We start from the raw sequence: 20,670 nt of genomic DNA, 5'->3' as shown, positions 1-20,670 counted from the left end.
ACACATCATCCTCCAAATAGTTTTAGAATTTAAACCAAAAAACCTAAAACCAAGAAGATGAAGACAATAACTATGTGTAGTCACAATCATTGCTATTCAAAGCACTAGTTATTCTTTCAACTAAGCCAAAAAGAAGACTTACTAGGCAACAAACAAGCTAAATAAAAACAGACCCCAGCATAATGTCCGAACACTGAGAAAGATCATATGGATGTTTCAGGACTTTCATGAGACTTGGGATCCTTGAGCTTGTAAATGACAGCATCCATTGCACCCTTAGAGAGAGTATCATTGTTTGGACGATCTTTTCCCTGATTTACCCTTTTCAACTCAGATCTTACCAAACCAAGACACTTCTTTACACCAACCAGTTGCAGAGCAACGAGAGAGGGATCAGTTGGAATCTTCTCCCCAATATCTGAGTAGGAATCAGGAGATTGAGGAAATGACCTATCAACCTTAACAAGGGTTACCTTCTCTTTATCAAACTCAAAATATATACCATTGTCAACGAATTCTTCAGGTAAATCCCACGAGCAAGAAGAAGACGCCATTGAAGTGAAACCTAGAGTGAAATATCTAGATCAATAAGAAGGGTATATAAATGATTTGAGAGAAACAGGGTTTACGAGACAAGTATATGATATTAAACCCAAACTCGTATAAGTACCCGCACGTGGATGACTTAACATCCCATAAAACTTGTAGTTCTCGAAACCAAGTTTAAAAACAAATACAAGACAAACAAAATATAAAAGGAAGAGATCAAAATACTTATGTAGAAGTATATGACTGATTATCTATCTAAGAATGATAAGAAAATAACTGGATAATCAGAGTTACTTTCCCAAGAGTATACCTATTCAATTCTCACAGAACTAGGATTTTAGGTGGGTGAGATATCAACCTTGTGATTAATTTATACAAGTATGAGCGTTTAGCTCATTAAATGACCATCGTCTTTGTTTATCCTTCTTCCTTTGATTATCACTCAGTTCAGAAAAATAGGACATAGCTCGTTCAACGTATCTGTCTGAAGCCTTTCTCTGAGGACTAAATCTAGGACCTCTTGAAATTGGTTCAAGGGGATCAGAATAGATGAGAATCCATTTTCTAGATTTAGATTTACCAAAAACATTCCTATAAACACATGGAACACTTTCATTAGTAGTACAAGAATTAAATCGTCTTGAATGTACTTGTACATGTTTGAGGGTGAAAACGGTTTCTGCCGATTTTGGTAATTTCGGGTATGTGGGTGAGAAACGAATTTAAACCATAAACAATGTACTTCAAGGGAGTACTTTAGATTCGATAGATCAATCTGTACAAATCCGGCCTAAACCAAGAAATGGCTGTTCCAGACTTGCTTCGGTCACAAAGCGAAGGAGAAGGGTTGGTTTTGGGGAGGGAAGCGAAGAAAATGTTGAGACCAGAATAGTTGATTCTGGAAGAGTAGTTGTTTTACGACTTGTATCAGAAAGTGGGAAGCTAACAGATGGAAAGCTAGCAAATATTTTCTGAGTATTGTATGCTTCTGACCTGAACTTGTTGTTCGGTGGAAATAGGTAATGCCTATTTATACAAGTCGAAGTGAAACGTACTCTGGTCTCATTAAGAAATGGAAAACAGGTGAGTAAATGGGAGGAGGTGGTAACCGGAAACGCCTGGAATTGATGTTCCATAAAAGAAAGTGTTTCACCATTACTCCCTGTATTTACTAACTGCCTCATCCTTATGATACTTTCTTATAACAGGCGTAGTGTACGCCGCACACTGTAAACCGCCAAACAATACCCAATGAGCATTCCCCAGTTTGTGACATGCGTTGATGTCTCGAGTGTTTTCATGGAAAACATGTAGCATGTTGTTGTCGTCTGCCAAGTCGAGCTTGGGAGACTTGCCGGCTCGGTGATCTTCGACGGTCGAGATTTTGCATCTTAAGAGGAAAGGTAGTCGTTGATTATTGCAACCTTTCGTTTGGTAGCCAGTGGCATGAAAGCATGCTCGGTATGGATTTAACATGGCCTGGTTTAGGCGCGGCCAAAAGTTAGGGTTTTGGATTTGTTTAGGCGCGACCAAACTAGGGCCAAAAGGTGTCATGCGTTAGCTAGTAACCTTGGACGGCTAAGATCTGCATCTTAGATGAAAAGGTGGCCATTAATCGTTGCAGGTCTTCGTTTTGGCATCCGCATATGGAAGGCCGGTATGGCGTGGCGCGGCAAGGTGGTTGGCATGCCATTGGCACATATGGCATGGCATGCCTTGGCACAGTTTTGCGTGGCCAAAACTAGGGTTTTGGGCCAAAGGTTACCATGCGCTGTCTGGCGACCTTGGACGACTAGGATTTGCATCTAGGATTGAAGGGTGGTCGTTGATCGTCGCACACCTTCGTTTTGGTAGCCTCATAGGGAAGGCCGACATGATATGGCGCGACAAGGTGGTTGGCATGCCATTGGCACATGTGGCATGGCATGCCTTGCACGGTTTGGAGTGGCCAAAACTAGGGTTTTGGGCCAAAGGTTACCATGTGTTGTCTGGCGACCTTGGACGGCTAGGATTTGCATCAAGGATTGAACGGTGGCCGTGGATCGTCGCACGCCTTCGTTTTGTTAGCCGCATAGGGAAGGCCAGCATGGTATGGCGCGACAAGGTGGTCGGCATGCCATTGGCACATGTGGCATGGCATGGCTTGGCGCGGTTTGGAGTGGCCAAAACTAGGGTTTTGGGCCAAAGGTTACCATGCGTTGTCTAGCGACCTTGGACGGCTAGGATTTGCATCAAGGATTGAAGGGTGGCCGTGGATTGTCGCACGCCTTCGTTTTGTTAGCCGCATAGGAAATGCCAGCATGGTATGGCGCGGAAAGGTGGTCGTCATGCCATTGACACATGTGGCATGGCATGGCTTGGCGCGGTTTGGCGTGGCCAAAACTAGGGTTTTGGGCCAAAGGTTACCATGCGTTGTCTGGCGACCTTGGACGACTAGGATTTGCATATAGGATTGAAGGGTGGTCGTTGATCGTCGCACGCCTTCGTTTTGGTAGCTGCAAAAGGAAGGCCGGCATGGTATGGTGTGGCAAGGTGGTTGGCATGCCATTGGCACATGTGGCATGGCATGCCTTCGCGCGGTTTGGCGTGGCCAAAACTTGGGATTTGGTCCAAAGGTTACCATGCGTTGTCTGGTGACCTTGGACGGCTAGGATTTGCATCTAGGATTGAAGGGTGTCCGTTGATCGTCGCACACCTTCGTTTTGGTAGCCGCATAGGGAAGGACGGCATGGTATGGCGCGGCAAGGTGGTTGGCATGCCATTGGCACATGTGGCATGGCATGCCTTGGCGCGGTTTGGCGTCGCCAAAACTAGGGTTTTGGGCCAAAGGTTACCAACCGTTGTCTGGTGACCTTGGACGATTAGGATTTGCATCTAGGATTGAAGGGTGGCCGTTGATTGTCGCACGCTTCGTTTTGGTAGCCGCATAGGGAAGGCCGGCATGGTAGAGCCAAGGCAAATGGCGCGGACGGCTTGGCATAGTGGGGCCAAGGGTTTGGACGGCTTGGCATGGTGGGGACAAGGCAGAATGGTGCGAACGGCTTGGCATGGTGGGGACAATAGTTTGGCATGCCATTGGCGCATGGTGCGGCCAACATGGCTAGGGACAAGGGTTTGGCATGCCATGGGAGCATGGTGCGGACAGCATGGCTAGGGCCAAGGGTTTGGCATGCCATTGGAACTTGGTGCGTCCAGCATGGCTAGGGACAAGGGTTTGGCATGCCATTGGCGCAATGGTGCGGCTAGCATGGTTGGCGTGCCTTGGCGCGAAGATTTAGCTGAAATGGTTTTCCATTGGCACACTGATGCGGCTGGCATGGTTGGCATGCCTTGGCGCGGTGATGTGGCTGGCATGGTTTTCCATTGGAACAGTGGTGCGGCTGGGATGGTTGACATGCCTTTGCGCGGTGATGTGGCTGGCATGGTTTTCCATTGGCACTGTGGCGTGAGAATTAGGGTTTGGTATGTATGAAGATGATGTCAGTCAATATTAAGGGTTCTGCCGTGGAACGTGACACATGTATATATAAAAAAAGGTACCCTGGTAATACTTACGTAGGCATGCTGATTGATTCAATAAATGCGCTAGTGGTCATAGTGACGTCATGTCAGATGTATGGTTTTACGATTTTAACCCTAAGCTAAAAACCACCATCAACATTAAGTCCCCTGCTTATATCGGAATAGGAGCATTGTGCGAGGTAAGCATAAGATGGTGACAAGCGAGTAAAAAATTGAAACGACAAGTCGTGAATAGTTGGTCAAGAAGACCCGGCTAACCTTTTTCGAGAGGTAAACAGACTTCGTGATTCTCGTGTTAGAAGCCTTGCATAGATTCTACTTGTGGTATTGCTGTCTAGACCGTGAAGTGGTGGGATGTAGATTGTCGGCTTGGAATGGGAGCCGTAGGCGTTGGTCGGCTTGGAATGGGAGCCGAAGGCGTCGGTCGACTTGGAATGGGAGCCGCAGGCGTCGGTCGGCTTGGAATGGGAGTCGCAGGCGTCGGTCGGCTTGGAATGGGAGCCTCATGCGTCGGTCGGCTTGGAATGGGAGTCGCATGCGTTGGTCGGCTTGGAATGGGAGCCGTGGGCGTCGGTCGGCTTGGAATGGGAGCCGCAGGCGTTGGTCGGATTGGAATGGGAGCCGCAGGCGTTGGTCGGCTTGGAATGGGAGACGTTAGCACTTGATTGGCTTGGAATGGGAGCCGTAAGCATTGGTCGTCTTGATATGGAGTTGCTTGCGTTGGTCGGCTTGGAATGGGAGCCCCAGGCATTGGTCGGCTTGGAATGGGAGACGGATGCGTTAGTCGGCTTGGAATGGGAGCCGCACGCGTTGGTCGGCTTGGAATGGGAGCTGCACGCGTTGGTCGGCTTGGAATGGGAGCCGCAGGCGTTGGTCGGCTTGGACTTGGAGCTAGCTTGAGTTCCTTGGAAGGATGCCGACTGGCTTCAGTTCCGTGGGATGATGACAACTTTGTCTGAATTAGGGTTTGGCATGCCGAAACCCTAATTAGCGCCCTTTACTAGAATCGTTGTAGAACGAACTCGGATTTTGACAGTCCTCCCCTCCATTCTGAGCGTAAAAGAATTTCCTATCTCCCCACGCGGGAATATTTAGGTTTTGAGCTCGTTCAGGAGGTGAAACAGCTCGACGGTAAAATTCAGGAAGAATTGCGGGCCCGTGGAATGATGGCAGCTTGCTTTAGATCAGTGGGAAGATGATGACTTGCTTTGGGTAGATAACAACTTGGTTTAGTTCCGTGGGAAGATGATGACTTGCTTTGGGAAGATAACAACTTGTTTCAGATCCCTGGGAAGGTGACGACCGGCTTCGGGAAGATAACAACTTGCTTCAGTTCCTTGGGAAGCTGACGACTGGCTTCAGGAAGATAACAACTTGCTTCAGTTCCCTGGGAAGGTGACGACTGGCTTCTGGAAGGTAACAACTTGCTTCAGATTTTAGCATGTTGCAACCTTAATTAGCGCCCCTTACTAGAATCACTGTAGAATTCTCGTACGAACTCGGATTTTGACGGTCCGCCCCTCCATTCTGAACGGAAAAGAATTTCCTATCTCCACGCGCGGGAATATTTAGGTTTTGAGCTCGTTCGGAGGTGAAACAACTCGACAGTAAAATTCAGGAAGAATTGCGGGCCCGTGGAATGATGGAAGCTTGATTTAGTTCCGTGGGAAGATGATGACTTGCTTTGAGAAGATAACAACTTGATTTAGTTCCGTGGGAAGATGATGACTTGCTTTGGGAAGATAGCAACTTGTTTCAGTTCCCTGGAAAGGTGACGACTGGCTTCGGGAAGATAACATCTTGCTTCGGTTCCCTGGGAAGCTAACGACTGGATTCAGGAAGATAACAACTTGCTTCAGTTCCCTGGGAAGGTGACGACTGGCTTCGGGAAGGTAACAACTTGCTTCAGATTTTAGCATGTTGCAACCCTAATTAGCTCCCCTTACTAGAATCACTGTAGAATTCTCGTACGAACTCGGATTTTGACGGTCCGCCCCTCCATTCTGAACGGAAAAGAATTTCCTATCTCCCAGCGAGGGAATATTTAGGTTTTGAGGTCGTTCGGTAGGTTAAAACAGCTTGATAGTAAAATTCAGGAAGAATTGTGGGCCCGAGGTGGCATAGTCGCGCCCAGTCATTCGTTTCATGGAGCAAGAAGGAATATTTATTTTGCTCAAACTCTAGAAACTCCGTCCGCATGAAAAGAGATATTGACTTTCTTCTGTTTTATGTTGCCCGTCCGGATTCGTGCCTTTGTTTGCAGTGCCTCTCCAATGGATTCCAAAATTTACCGAAATCTATCGCATTCTTGGGACGGATGGATGAAATATGTGCTCGGCAACGACCATGTTAGGCCTAATATTGGAGATTGTGGTTGCGTTGTCGGTCAATCCTTAGCCTTAGGTTGTTCAGTGCCTGGACTTTCTGACCGTGATGATGATGTGTTGTGAATGCTTGTATGGTCGAAATCTTCCGATGCCACTGAATAAAATAGATGAGTTGGGAGACGTTCTGTTGCCGGTGTATTGTTATCAAAGTCTTCAAGGACTTTGTTCCAAGCGACATCCTTCGAACCATCTTCTGAATCTTGGACTATCCTATGGAATGGGATGCGGTGAGCAGTCTCCAGTTATACTTCTGTTTGATCCGATGGTCATGGCCGAATATGTGAATGTATCTTTGTGGCGTGCTTTTGGAGTCTTCGGTGCATATGTACGACTTCACGTTGAGAAATTATTGCGTAAAACTTCGACAATGATGATGTTGAAATTAGAAATAACCTGGTTGAGGGGAGTGAAAGCATCCCATGTTGGTAGTCCCCATGTGTAGCGTACTTTCATTGCATCGCCTTGAATCCACGTCCGCGGGATCTGATGCAAGCTTATTGTACTCTTCTGGATGTGATGCCGTGATGCTCAGAATATCACATGGATGAAATATTCTGGGTAGCGAAGAGGTAGAAAATGGTAGAGTTATGTTGTTTATCGTGGCTCCCTCTGTTTCTTCAGGAAACTGTTTCAACCGCATCTCTGGAGTTATCTCACGAATCTTTGATGGTCGTCGGGATGGACTGCGATGATCAGTGCCCAGTCGCGCTTTTCTTTAGTTTCTGAAGTTGTTTCCTCTAGGCAGGCTTGGGATCCGCCACGTCCTCGTAGAGTGTTGAAGGCGTCTTCTAGACAGAGAGGTGATGATATTCTTGCGTTGCACCCTTGAAGAGTAGATGACCTCGTTGTGGCTATGGCCTTTTGGTTGACCGTGTCTTCTGAGCTTTGACAGTGAAGGGATTCCGTGTATATCCTCAGTCCCCAAGTATGGTTTACATTTTTCATCTTTGTAGCGATTGCTTCTGTGGTGAAGCTCTGGCTGGTATCAACAAATGAGTGGTAATAGTTCTTGGTAGCAGATGTAATCAGAAGAAACTACATTGTCGTGGTAACAAAGTAGGTTGGCTGGAATTGTATGGGCATCCATAGAAGTAAAAGGATTGGCTGGATGCGTAAACGAGAAAACTGTCAATGATCATGAGTTTTGGTGGGATGGATCAAAAGGCGGTCATGACTACGAAGATTGGCTGGCTGCGATCATGATCCTTGACATGGGGAGTGTGGTGGTACGACCCTTTGCAGGAAGGAGTGGTGGCCTGATGAGTGCTAAAAAGTGCATATTTCTATATATTTTTCTTGGCATTTAACTCATCTTTTGTGCATTAATTCTACATTTTATCCCATATTCTGTATTTTCATTGTTTTCAAGAATAAATATTTTTCTTACTTAATTTTGCATTTTTAGGTAATAAATAAAGTTTGGATGAATAGCAGAGCGGAAAAGAGCAGAAAAGTAGTGAAAAGCCGGGAGGAATTACACAAGGAAGCCGCGAAGAATGTTGTGCACAAGACCAAAAGGCTAGAAGTGGGCTTGAAGAAGAAGAATTGTCCTTAAAGAAGATATGGGCTTGGCATACCCAAGGCCCAAAACCCTTACTCAAACACATTTCCACTATCCAAGCCCGTCTCGGATTTCAGCCGTCAGATCGAAGCATTTCAGCATCCTACGGTCGCTCCATCATCGCACATCAAACTCCGAAGCCCCCGCTTTACATCGCAACGCCCATCTCCATCTTGGGTCGTCCGTTTTGCTACATCCCTTCATCCGACGGTCGCTCCACGCTTACCTCCGTATCGCCGTTGGATCCACCTACCATCTTCCCATCCATCGCTTCTTGTCGCAGAGCATAAAACTCCGCTGCACCTGCTTCACACCCTAGCAACCGAACACCTACACCCCAAACAAACAGACCCTAATCCCATTTCCATCGAGTTCTTCCCCTTCTTCCCAAAAATTTGCAGAGCTCTGCAACTCCATCACCACCATCTCTTCCATCTCCACCTCGAACACCACCACTACCACCTTCCCCCGACAAACTCAGGAGTCAATCACCAGCCTTGTCTCTCCCTTTCTCGTCTGTAGCATCGAGTCCTGATGCTGCAAACTCGACAGTGAGAGAAGCTAGGGTTCACAGAAGTCTAGGGCTAGGCCAACAGCGCAACAAGAGCTAGAGGAGGAGCAGTAGAACATCAACAGGGCATGGGTCGAGCAGAATTCACACATGGGTATGTCGAATTTGATTTTTCCCCAAAAGTTAGGGTTTACAAATTTAGGGTTTTGTGAAATTAGGGATTTTGTTGTAAGCTATAAAAGGGAAGCTGTAGAGAATGCAAAAGTGGTTCTTGGTTAGCCGAGATACCCCCTAATTGGGTTAATTTAATTTGATTTCACTGTTAATTTTTAGGGTTCTTGTTTTGCAATTTTCATTCACTGTTTAGTAGTTTAAATGTTGTGTTGTTCCTGTTAAATGTGTGTTGTTCCTGTTAATGTGTGTTGTTTAAATGTGTGTTACTGTTTTGCCATTGTAGTTGTGTTCCTGTTAAATGTGTTGTTCCTGTTAAATGTGTGTTACTGTTTTGCCATTGTAGTTTAAATGTGTGTTGTTCCTGTTAATCATGTGTTGTTCTATCTGTTTTCTCATGTTCTGAGTTCACTAGCTGAGGCTCAGATGAAGCTTTAGTGCACTGTCTGATAGTGGAATGCTAGGTTAGAGCCTTAGTGCATTGTTTTGATTGAGCAATGGGAGAAATTAGTGCTCATAGCAAGCTAATTCTCTTTCCATTCCATTTGTATGCTTAGGATCATAAGTTGACCTTAGCTGTCACTTAGTTCCATTAGGAACTCAACCTAGGATCACATTGTCTGGCTAGGTCACAAGGTGGATTCATAACCTAGTTGTGATGTTTACTGTTTTGTGTGAATGTTAGGCTAAAGCCTTTGAAGCATTGGATTGATTGAGCAGTGGGGAGAAACTAGTGCTCACTAGTGACTGTGAGCAAACTGGTTCTCTTCCCACTCTAGTTGTATGCCTAGGCTCTCAATTTGTTTTTTTTTTTATATAACTGTTTTTTGCCTTGATCCCCTGCCATTTCCCTTGGCTTAGGCCTTGGTTTATCTCTTTGTCATTCTTTATGCCATTATCACCTTCACCATCATCATTGTTGTTTGCTGTTTGCTTATGCCATTGTTAATATGCACATGTAGATTACTGTTGTTTTATCATTGTATATATTGCCACATTGTATATAATGATACTATCTCCATTGCCATCCTCACTGCCTTGGTCTTTCCCTTTGCTATATTGCCTTGTTTTGCCCTGTTATGCTTCCCTGAGCAGCCTGCATTACCCTTCTGCTGCTGCTGAAGCCACTGCTGCTGCTGCAACTGAGCTTGCCTCAGCTAAGACCACAGTTCAGGTTAAGGCCTAAGGCCCAGTTCACTGTTACCAAGCCCAGTACACATCAAAAGAACCCAAGCCCAAATTCAAAACCAAAACCTAGTTCACTACCAAGCCCAGTTCACAAGTGAACTGTTAAGCCCAGTCCACAGTTCTCTCCAAAAGCCTAGTGTACTGATAGGCTAAAGCTAAAGCCCAGTTCATTCCCAAAGAACTCAAAGGCCCAAAGCACAATCATAACCCATTGGTTACCAAAATCCATTGGTACCCAAAGCCCAACAATAGCAACTAGAACCCAAAATAGCTAAACACTACAAAACACCCCCAGTCTCCGTGGATCGACCCGTACTTGCACGAGCTACAACTGACGACCGTGCACTTGCGGTATTACTGTAGGCCCGTTTTCATTTCACTTCAATTTTATACGCTTTCCCGGGTCCACCAAGTTTTTGGCGCCGCTGCCGGGGATTGGTGCTGTGTTTTTCTTGTAGTTTCATTAGCTATTTTTGCATTTCACTTCATAGCATTTGCATCTGCATCTGCTTCACTTCATTTGCTGTTGGTCCTGCTGTTCTGAACCAGTTTTTCCTCTGCTGGGACGCCACCAAGGAAAAGAACCAAAGCCCAACTGGGTTTTTGCAACAATATCAGAGCAGCTGGGCTGTGCTTAAAAGGTAACCCATTTAAGAGAACCCGAATTGTGGGCTTCCAATTTTTAATTGTGGGCTTGTAATATTAAAGCCAATTTTTGGGCTTTTTATTTTCTGTTGGGTTTGTAATTAATTTTTGTGGGCTTGTTTGTTTAATTTGTGGGCTTGTATTTAATTTTTGTGAGCTTGTTTAATTTGGACTTTTATTTTGTATTCTGGGTTTTTAAACCCAGCTGAGCTTGTAACCGATCACGCTAGGTTAACTCGTTAGTGGGCCGAGTACCCAAATTCTAGGCCGAGATTTTGGACTCAGTTTCACCAAACGTTTTCAAACCAGCTGAGCCAAAGCAAACACAAAACCAACAGTGGGCTTGCTCCCATTCAAAAACCAAATTTTATTTTCTTTTTTTTAAAAAAAAAAAAAAAAAAAAAAAAATTCCCATAAAAACCAAAGTTTTGCAAATGTTTCCCTAAAAACCAAAATTTTTCTTTTTCCCATCAAAACCAAATGTCTCCCGACAAAACCAAATTTTTCCCAAAAAGTCCAATCCCATTAAAAACCAAAATTTTCTTGTAGATAATGTGTTAGTTAAATTTTCTTTTGTATATATTTTGTGCTCATCCATTGTGACTCCGAATATGTTGGAGTTTTGCCTTGGATAACGGAGTTTTAATTCTGCTTTCGCCGAAATCGGGTATTCTCTCTCCTTTTACTCTACTCAGCATGTCCCTTTCCATATGTTGCATTTTAATTCTTTCCATATTTTTAAACATTGAGGACAATGTTTAGTTTAGGTTTGGGGGTATAGAGTAGATACCATGATAATATGCCATAATTGAAAACAAGAACTCCTTCTTTTTGAAAAAAAATGAAAAATGAAAATAAAAAATTAAAAATTGAAAAAACAAAACATAAAAATCGAGCTCATTTACCTTGAAATGTTGACTCTTGTGCAAATATGTAATTATTAGGAGTCTTAGTCTAGATATTTAGGCACCCTGATTCTAGCACAATTCATATAGTGATAAGAAATTTGCACGCGCACGATCTACCAATACATGTATGGCCTCGATCTTCAAGGTGTTTGATAGGAAGTCACGATTGCCAATCACTTTAGAATACTGAACGAAACTTGACTAGCTTGTTCTTTGGTTGGTTGGGATAGAAGGTGGAGGTTACATTAAGAAAAACAACCATCGAACTTAACTGGGTGCATCAAAAAGGGATACCTCTTGCAAAGTGTCATGTAATCTTTTGTTTCCTTTTGTTTATGTATCAAAAGTGTCTCCTTTTCAGAAAAAAAAAAAAAAAAAAAAAAGAATGAAAAAAAAAATAATATATATATATATATATATATATCAAGTATTTATCAATTCCATCATCTCTTGTTCCAAAAATAAAAGAGAGTAGTCAATGTAAATAAGAGTCATGTAAATAGTCATCTTTTGTGTTTCATTGTAATAAGTAAGGAAGGGTGTATGCCATTGATGTACAACGCGAGTAATTGTGAAACACCTCCAACTCATTCACAATTCTCGTAAAGTCCGGACAGCTAGCTAGATTTCGACCTTGGTTCTTAGCCTGAGAAACTATCTCTTGGTGATTAGTAGTCATAACATCCGATCTTTCTTTACACATGTGTAGATACACTTTACACTCTTATCACATGTCCTTATTTGTTATCAGTGCTAGGATTGTGCCTTCGATAGCTAGATTGACATCTCCATTTTGCTGTGAGCTTAACTGACTTACACATGTCACATTTGATGGAATCTGAGCTTATATTTTGACCTAGAACTTTGTAGGTACGTTCTAAGCAAACCTTCACGAGACTTCAACTCGTCCACTAGGGACACTTAGTGGTTTAAAAGTCTTAGTGCATACGCTAAATGCATTCGAGAGACCAGCGACAGTGGTATAAGTAGGATTTCCTTAGTTTTGTTTTACTTGAGGACAAGTAAAATTCAGGTTTGGGGGTATTTGATGAGTGCTAAAAAGTGCATATTTCTATATATTTTTCTTGGCATTTAACTCATCTTTTGTGCATTAATTCTACATTTTATCCCATATTCTGTATTTTCATTGTTTTCAAGAATAAATATTTTTCTTACTTAATTTTGCATTTTTAGGTAATAAATAAAGTTTGGATGAATAGCAGAGCGGAAAAGAGCAGAAAAGTAGTGAAAAGCCGGGAGGAATTACACAAGGAAGCCGCGAAGAATGTTGTGCACAAGACCAAAAGGCTAGAAGTGGGCTTGAAGAAGAAGAATTGTCCTTAAAGAAGATATGGGCTTGGCATACCCAAGGCCCAAAACCCTTACTCAAACACATTTCCACTACCCAAGCCCGTCTCGGATTTCAGCCGTCAGATCGAAGCATTTCAGCATCCTACGGTCGCTCCATCATCGCACATCAAACTCCGAAGCCCCCGCTTTACATCGCAACGCCCATCTCCATCTTGGGTCGTCCGTTTTGCTACATCCCTTCATCCGACGGTCGCTCCACGCTTACCTCCGTATCGCCGTTGGATCCACCTACCATCTTCCCATCCATCGCTTCTTTTCCAGAGCATAAAACTCCGCTGCACCTGCTTCACACCCTAGCAACCGAACACCTACACCCCAAACAAACAGACCCTAATCCCATTTCCATCGAGTTCTTCCCCTTCTTCCCAAAAATTTGCAGAGCTCTGCAACTCCATCACCACCATCTCTTCCATCTCCACCTCGAACACCACCACTACCACCTTCCCCCGACAAACTCAGGAGTCAATCACCACCCTTGTCTCTCCCTTTCTCGTCTGTAGCATCGAGTCCTGATGCTGCAAACTCGACAGTGAGAGAAGCTAGGGTTCACAGAAGTCTAGGGCTAGGCCAACAGCGCAACAAGAGCTAGAGGAGGAGCAGTAGAACATCAACAGGGCATGGGTCGAGCAGAATTCACACATGGGTATGTCGAATTTGATTTTTCCCCAAAAGTTAGGGTTTACAAATTTAGGGTTTTGTGAAATTAGGGATTTTGTTGTAAGCTATAAAAGGGAAGCTGTAGAGAATGCAAAAGTGGTTCTTGGTTAGCCGAGATACCCCCTAATTGGGTTAATTTAATTTGATTTCACTGTTAATTTTTAGGGTTCTTGTTTTGCAATTTTCATTCACTGTTTAGTAGTTTAAATGTTGTGTTGTTCCTGTTAAATGTGTGTTGTTCCTGTTAATGTGTGTTGTTTAAATGTGTGTTACTGTTTTGCCATTGTAGTTGCGTTCCTGTTAAATGTGTTGTTCCTGTTAAATGTGTGTTACTGTTTTTCCATTGTAGTTTAAATGTGTGTTGTTCCTGTTAATCATGTGTTGTTCTATCTGTTTTCTCATGTTCTGAGTTCACTAGCTGAGGCTCAGATGAAGCTTTAGTGCACTGTCTGATAGTGGAATGCTAGGTTAGAGCCTTAGTGCATTGTTTTGATTGAGCAATGGGAGAAATTAGTGCTCATAGCAAGCTAATTATCTTTCCATTCCATTTGTATGCTTAGGATCATAAGTTGACCTTAGCTGTCACTTAGTTCCATTAGGAACTCAACCTAGGATCACATTGTCTGGCTAGGTCACAAGGTGGATTCATAACCTAGTTGTGATGTTTACTGTTTTGTGTGAATGTTAGGCTAAAGCCTTTGAAGCATTGGATTGATTGAGCAGTGGGGAGAAACTAGTGCTCACTAGTGACTGTGAGCAAACTGGTTCTCTTCCCACTCTAGTTGTATGCCTAGGCTCTCAATTTGTTTTTTTTTTATATAACTGTTTTTTGCCTTGATCCCCTGCCATTTCCCTTGGCTTAGGCCTTGGTTTATCTCTTTGTCATTCTTTATGCCATTATCACCTTCACCATCATCATTGTTGTTTGTTGTTTGCTTATGCCATTGTTAATATGCACATGTAGGTTACTGTTGTTTTATCATTGTATATATTGCCACATTGTATATAATGATACTATCTCCATTGCCATCCTCACTGCCTTGGTCTTTCCCTTTGCTATATTGCCTTGTTTTGCCCTGTTATGCTTCCCTGAGCAGCCTGCATTACCCTTCTGCTGCTGCTGAAGCCACTGCTGCTGCTGCAACTGAGCTTGCCTCAGCTAAGACCACAGTTCAGGTTAAGGCCTAAGGCCCAGTTCACTGTTACCAAGCCCAGTACACATCAAAAGAACCCAAGCCCAAATTCAAAACCAAAGCCTAGTTCACTACCAAGCCCAGTTCACAAGTGAACTGTTAAGCCCAGTCCACAGTTCTCTCCAAAAGCCTAGTGTACTGATAGGCTAAAGCTAAAGCCCAGTTCATTCCCAAAGAACTCAAAGGCCCAAAGCACAATCATAACCCATTGGTTACCAAAATCCATTGGTACCCAAAGCCCAACAATAGCAACTAGAACCCAAAATAGCTAAACACTACAAAACACCCCCAGTCTCCGTGGATCGACCCGTACTTGCACGAGCTACAACTGATGACCGTGCACTTGCGGTATTACTGTAGGCCCGTTTTCATTTCACTTCAATTTTATACGCTTTCCCGGGTCCACCATGGCCCCGGTACGATCCTTGGCAGGAGGAAGCGGCATTGAGGCGGCTTCGGCTCTTGGAGAGGATGTTGAAACTTAAGAATCCAAGCGCTGAAGCTTCGGCTTTGATCCTGGAGCAGCTAATGGAGAGAATGCTGAAGCGGAGCGGCTGCTGAAATGAACGTTGAAGCGGATCCGCTACTGGAGGACGTTGAAGCGGAGAGGCTGCGTCAATCAGTGTGATGTCAAACTGGACACCCTTCAAGAGAACAGTGGTTAGGAGTCCCCAGTTTCATCTATCGTGCTTTCCAAGAGAGGTAGGGGTTTGGGAACGACTTCTTGGCTGGAAATAGTTGTTTTCCTGACACATCGCGGTTGAGGGCTGAAAATATGTCTCGACGTTGCGCCTTGGTAAAATATAAAATCTCTCATAAATGTCCCACCATAGACTGCACAATTTTGTGGGCGAAGTCCCCCAAAATCATGCATCTCCTGACGGGAAGAGAGTCTTTGTGGACTCAGGGGGGTTGCTGATTTCCTTGCCTCGATTTTGGAGAAGTCGTTCCTGATCTCTTCGTGTGATGAAATTGGATTGATGATTCCCTTCTACTGGAAGGATGCAAGCTGCTAGCGTTGGGAAGATGCAAGTTGTTAGCGTGGAAGGATGCAAGCTGTCAGCGCTGGAAGAGATACAAGTTGTTGGCGCTGGAAAGATGAAAGTTGTTGGCGCTGGATGGATGCAAGCCGTCAGCGCTGGAAGGGATGCAAGCTGTTAGCGCTAGATCGGCTTGGAATGGACGTTGGCTTGGCGTGGGCGCTGGCTTGTCAAGGCGCTAATTTGGCATGGCGCTGGCTTGGCCTGGCGCGGTAGCAATAAAGTGGGAAAGCATATTCCAGGTATGTACTCCAACGTTTCTCTTTCAATTTGTTTTTTTGTTGTTTTCTTGTGTTGGTGCAACCCTAGCCATAGGTATGCCTTCCATAAACTTGTAAAAATAATTCAGCATAAACAATTCCTCTTCGAATATCACTGTAGTAACGTCGGCTACCTCATGAATAGTGACGGGTAATCATTATTATGCAAAGTGGGTACGTACGGGTAGGTGACTGATTCCACGAAGAACCGGGCGTTAGGGTTTTCCTCTTTTTTTCTTTTTTTTTTGTAAATCAAACAAAGCGCCTGGTTTATGGTTTGATTTTCTGGATTTTTGGGTTGATAGACAAGTCTTACCTATGAGGGTTTTGGATTATTATGCAGGATGATCTGTTTTAGGATGATGTTGTTTTTGGTTATGATTGTAACTGACACAAACATCCCAGGGAAGATATAGAACTGTGAACGTTGCATGTCGGTAGATGACATGGGATGAAACATAACATGGCTATCGGTTTCATCATCCCCGTGAAAACTTGAAATAGTAAACCATGTATTTTGTCTAGGCAAGACTTACTCGATTTTTTGGATCTGCTAACGAAAAATGAGTCAGGTGCAAGTCCGAGTTTTGTGGGAAGCACCGCGATTGTGGAAGTCCCCAGTCGTCCCTGAGTCACTTGATAATCGAGTCGTCGATCCCTGGGCGGATCGTTTGCTTTTAACCTCTGGGAAGTCCCCAGTCGCCCATTGCGGTGTCATGACTGGTAATCGGGTTGTCTGGTAACTGAGTCGTCGATCCCTGAGCGGATCGTATCGGGCTGTCTGGTAGCTGAGTCATCGATCCCTGAGCGGATCGTTTGCCTCTACCGTCCTGACGTCTGGGTCGAAGTATGAGATCGAGGATCGAAAATTGACATTGTAACCGAAAGATCAATTTCCCACTGCGGTCGCCAATTGTTTGAGGGTGAAAACGGTTTCTGCTGATTTTGGTAATTTTCGGGTGTGTGGGTGAGAAACGAATTTAAACCCTAAACAATGTACTGCAAGGGATTACTTTAGATTCGAGAGATCAATCTGTACAAATCCGGCCTAAACCAAGAAATGGCCGTTCCAGACTTGCTTCGGTCACAAAGTGAAGGAGAAGGGTTGGTTTTGGGGAGGGAAACGAAGAAAGTGTTGAGACCAGAATAGTTGATTTTGGAAGAGTAGTTGTTTTACGACTTGTATCAGAAAATGGGAAGCTAACAGATGGAAAGCTAGCAAATATTTTCTGAGTATTGTATGCTCTTGACATGAACTTGTTGTTCGGTGGAAATAGGTAATGCCTATTTATACAAGTCGAAGTGAAACGTACTCTGGTCTCATTAAGAAGTGGAAAATGAGTGAGTAAATGGGAGGAGGTGGTAACCGATAACGCCTGGAATTGATGTTCCATAAAAGAAATCGTTTCACCATTACTCCCTGTATTTACTAACCGCCTCATCCTTATGACACTTTCTTTTAACGGGAGTAGTGTACGCCGCACGCTGTAAACCTCCAAACCAATACCCAATGAGCATCTCCCAGTTTGTGACATGCGTTGATGCCTCGAGTGTTTTCATGGAAAACATGTAGCATGTTGTTGTCATCTGGAAATTCGATCTTGGGAGACTTGCCGGCTCGGTGACCTTCGACGGTCGAGATTTTGCATCCTAAGAGGAAAGGTAGTCGTTGATTATTGCAACCCTAAAGCATGCTCGGTATGGCTTTAATATGGCATAGTTTAGGCGCGGCCAAAATTTAGGGTTTTGGCTTTGTTTAGGAGCGACCAAACTAGGGCCAAAAGGTGTCATGCGTTAGCTGGTAACCTTGGACCGCTAAGATCTACATCTTAGATGAAAAGGTGGTCGTTGATCGTTGCGGGTTTTCGTTTTGGCATCCGCATAGGGAAGGCCGGTATGGCGTGGCGCCACAAGGTGGTTGGCATGCCATTGGCACATGTGGCATGGCATGCCTTGGCACAGTTTGGCGTGGCCAAAACTAGGGTTTTGGGCCGAAAGTAACCATGCGTTGTCTGGCGACCTTGGACGGCTAGGATTTGCATCTAGGATTGAAGGGTGGTCGTTGATCGTTGCACGCCTTCGTTTTGGTAGCCGCATAGGGAAGACCGACATGGTATGGCGCGACAAGGTGGTTGGCATGCCATTGGCACAAGTGGCATGGCATGCCTTGGCACGGTTCGGCGTGGCCAAAACTAGGGTTTTGGGCCAAAGGTTACCATGCGTCGTCTGACGACCTTGGACGGCTAGGATTTGCATCTAGGATTCAAGGGTGGTCGTTGATCATCGCACGCCTTCGTTTTGGTAGCCGCATCGGGAAGGCCGATATGGTATGGCGCGGCAAGGTGGTTGGCATGCCATTGGCACATGTGGCATGGCATGCCTTGGCGCGGTTTGGCGTCGTCAAAACTAGGGTTTTGGGCCAAAGGGTACCATGTGTTGTCTGGCGACCTTGGATGGCTAGGATTTGCATCTAGGATTGAAGGGTGGTCGTTGATCGTCGCACTCCCTCGTTTTGGTAGCCGCATAGGGAAGGCCGGCATGGTATGACGCGGAAAGGTGGTTGGCATGCCATTGGCACATGTGGCATGGCATGCCTTGGCGCGGTTTGGCGTGGCCAAAATTAGGGTTTTGGTCCAAAGGTCACCATGCGTTGTCTGGCGACCTTGGACGGCTAGGATTTGCATCTAGGATTGAAGGGTGGTCGTTGATCGCCGCACGCCTTCGTTTTGGTAGCCGCATAGGACGACTTGGCATGGTAGGTCCAAGGCATAATGGTGCGAACGGCTTGGCATGATGGGGCCAAGGGTTTGGCATGCCATTGGCGCATGGTGCGGCTAGGATGGCTAGGGCCAAGGGTTTGGCATGCCATGGGCGCATGGTGCGGCCAGCATGGCTAGGGCCAAGGGTTTGGCATGCCATTGGTGTATGGTGCGGCCAGCATGGCTAGGGCCAAGGGTTTGTCATGCCATTAGCGCATGGTGCGACCAGCATGGCTAGGGCCAAGGGTTTGGCATGCCATTGGCGCAGTGGTGCGGCTGGCATGGTTGGCATGCCTTGGCGCGAAGATGTGGATGGCATGGTTTTCCATTGGCACAGTGGTGCGGCTGGCATGGTCGGCATGCCTTGGCGCGGTGATGTGGCTTGCATGGTTTGCCATTGGCACAGTGGTGCGGCTGGCATGGTTGGCATGCCTTGGCGCGGTGATGTGGCTGGCATGGTTTGCCATTGGCACAGTGGTGCGGATGGCATGGTTGGCATGCCTTGGTGCGGAGATGTGGCTGGCATGGATTTCCATTGACACGGTGGCTTGAGAATTAGGATTTGGTATGTACGAAGATGATGTCGGTCAATACTAAGGGTTCTGCCGTGGAACATGACACATGTATATATAAAAAAAGGTACCCTAGTAATTCTTACGTAGGCATGCTGATTGATTCAATAAATGCGCTAGTGGTCATAGTGACGTCATGTCAGATGTATGGTTTTACGATTTTAACCCTAAGCTAAAAACCACCATCAACAGTACCCTGTGATGATTTCTAGGAAGAACATCATGTTTATAAGGTTCTTGGTTTTCTGTGGAAATTTGACTCTCTGCGATAGTCGATTGACTATTTGTTCCATTGACAGTGAAGGGAAGCAAATTACGAAGTTTAGAAATTTGTTTCTTCCTGGAAAAACAGTGGACATCGTAGTGATTTTCTTTTCCACATAAGGTACAGGTTCGTGAGGAGGATGCAAGAGTCGGCATCTGTTTTAACTTTACATCCCTGTGAGAAGATTGTAAGTAGTATAACATTTTCTCGACAAAATCTTCTCGAGGTAATTTCTTCATGTGCTCCACATTAAGAGGAACAGTTGGAACAAAAGAGTATTTCCTTAAGACATAGTTTTCCTTTTTCAAGGTCAAAAACTGTTCATGGGCCAGTGAAAGTGATGCTTCTAGCTTTTACTTTTCTACACGAAGTCTGTCAAAATCAGATGAATGTGTCTTGATCAAACATTTTTGTCAAATTGAGCCTTCTTTGATCAGCTTTTCAAGATCAAATTTTTTTTCATGCTGTAGAATATTTTCTTGAAGAAGTTTCTCAATATCCTTAGAGAATGACTCTATGATGTTATAGAGTACATGTTCACAATCAATAGACTTTTAAAATTCATCAATGAGTTGTTCATGATTCTGAAGATCAACAAACTCAGTAGAATTTTTTGCAATTCTGCTGAGCTCCATTTCAGCTTTTGCCATTGTGTCCAATGTGTCATTGGAGGAAGAGTGGTCAATATAAGATGGGACAGTCTTCCTACCTCGGGATTCGGAAGAATCAACTAAGGAGTAATCCTTTGAGGTATTTTCGAGACACTTGACAGAGTTGAAAGCTTTAGGAGGCATTTTGATATGCGTAAGATATTTCGTCCTCAGATTCAGATTGCTACAAACACAGACTTGTAGGGTCTTCAACGTGTTTGCCTGCTCTGATACCAATTGAAAAAGCGGGGGTCTAACAACACCACCCAATATTTCGCTTAGCAATCTGTATGGGCTAACTCCGAAACACATTCTAGAGAATCAACTAGACAGTCAGACTCAATCTAGGTAAAAGTATCTCAAGGAGTTAATATCTCTCTCTTGTTTTGATTTACTCAAGCTAATAGAAATCAGCGAGTCCTAATCAAACACAAGGAATAACTTGAACGGTACCAAAGACC

Source organism: Papaver somniferum, chromosome 7, assembly GCF_003573695.1.
Source record: "Papaver somniferum cultivar HN1 chromosome 7, ASM357369v1, whole genome shotgun sequence".
Lineage (NCBI taxonomy): Eukaryota > Viridiplantae > Streptophyta > Magnoliopsida > Ranunculales > Papaveraceae > Papaver > Papaver somniferum.
Note: the sequence above shows the minus strand (reverse complement) of the source record.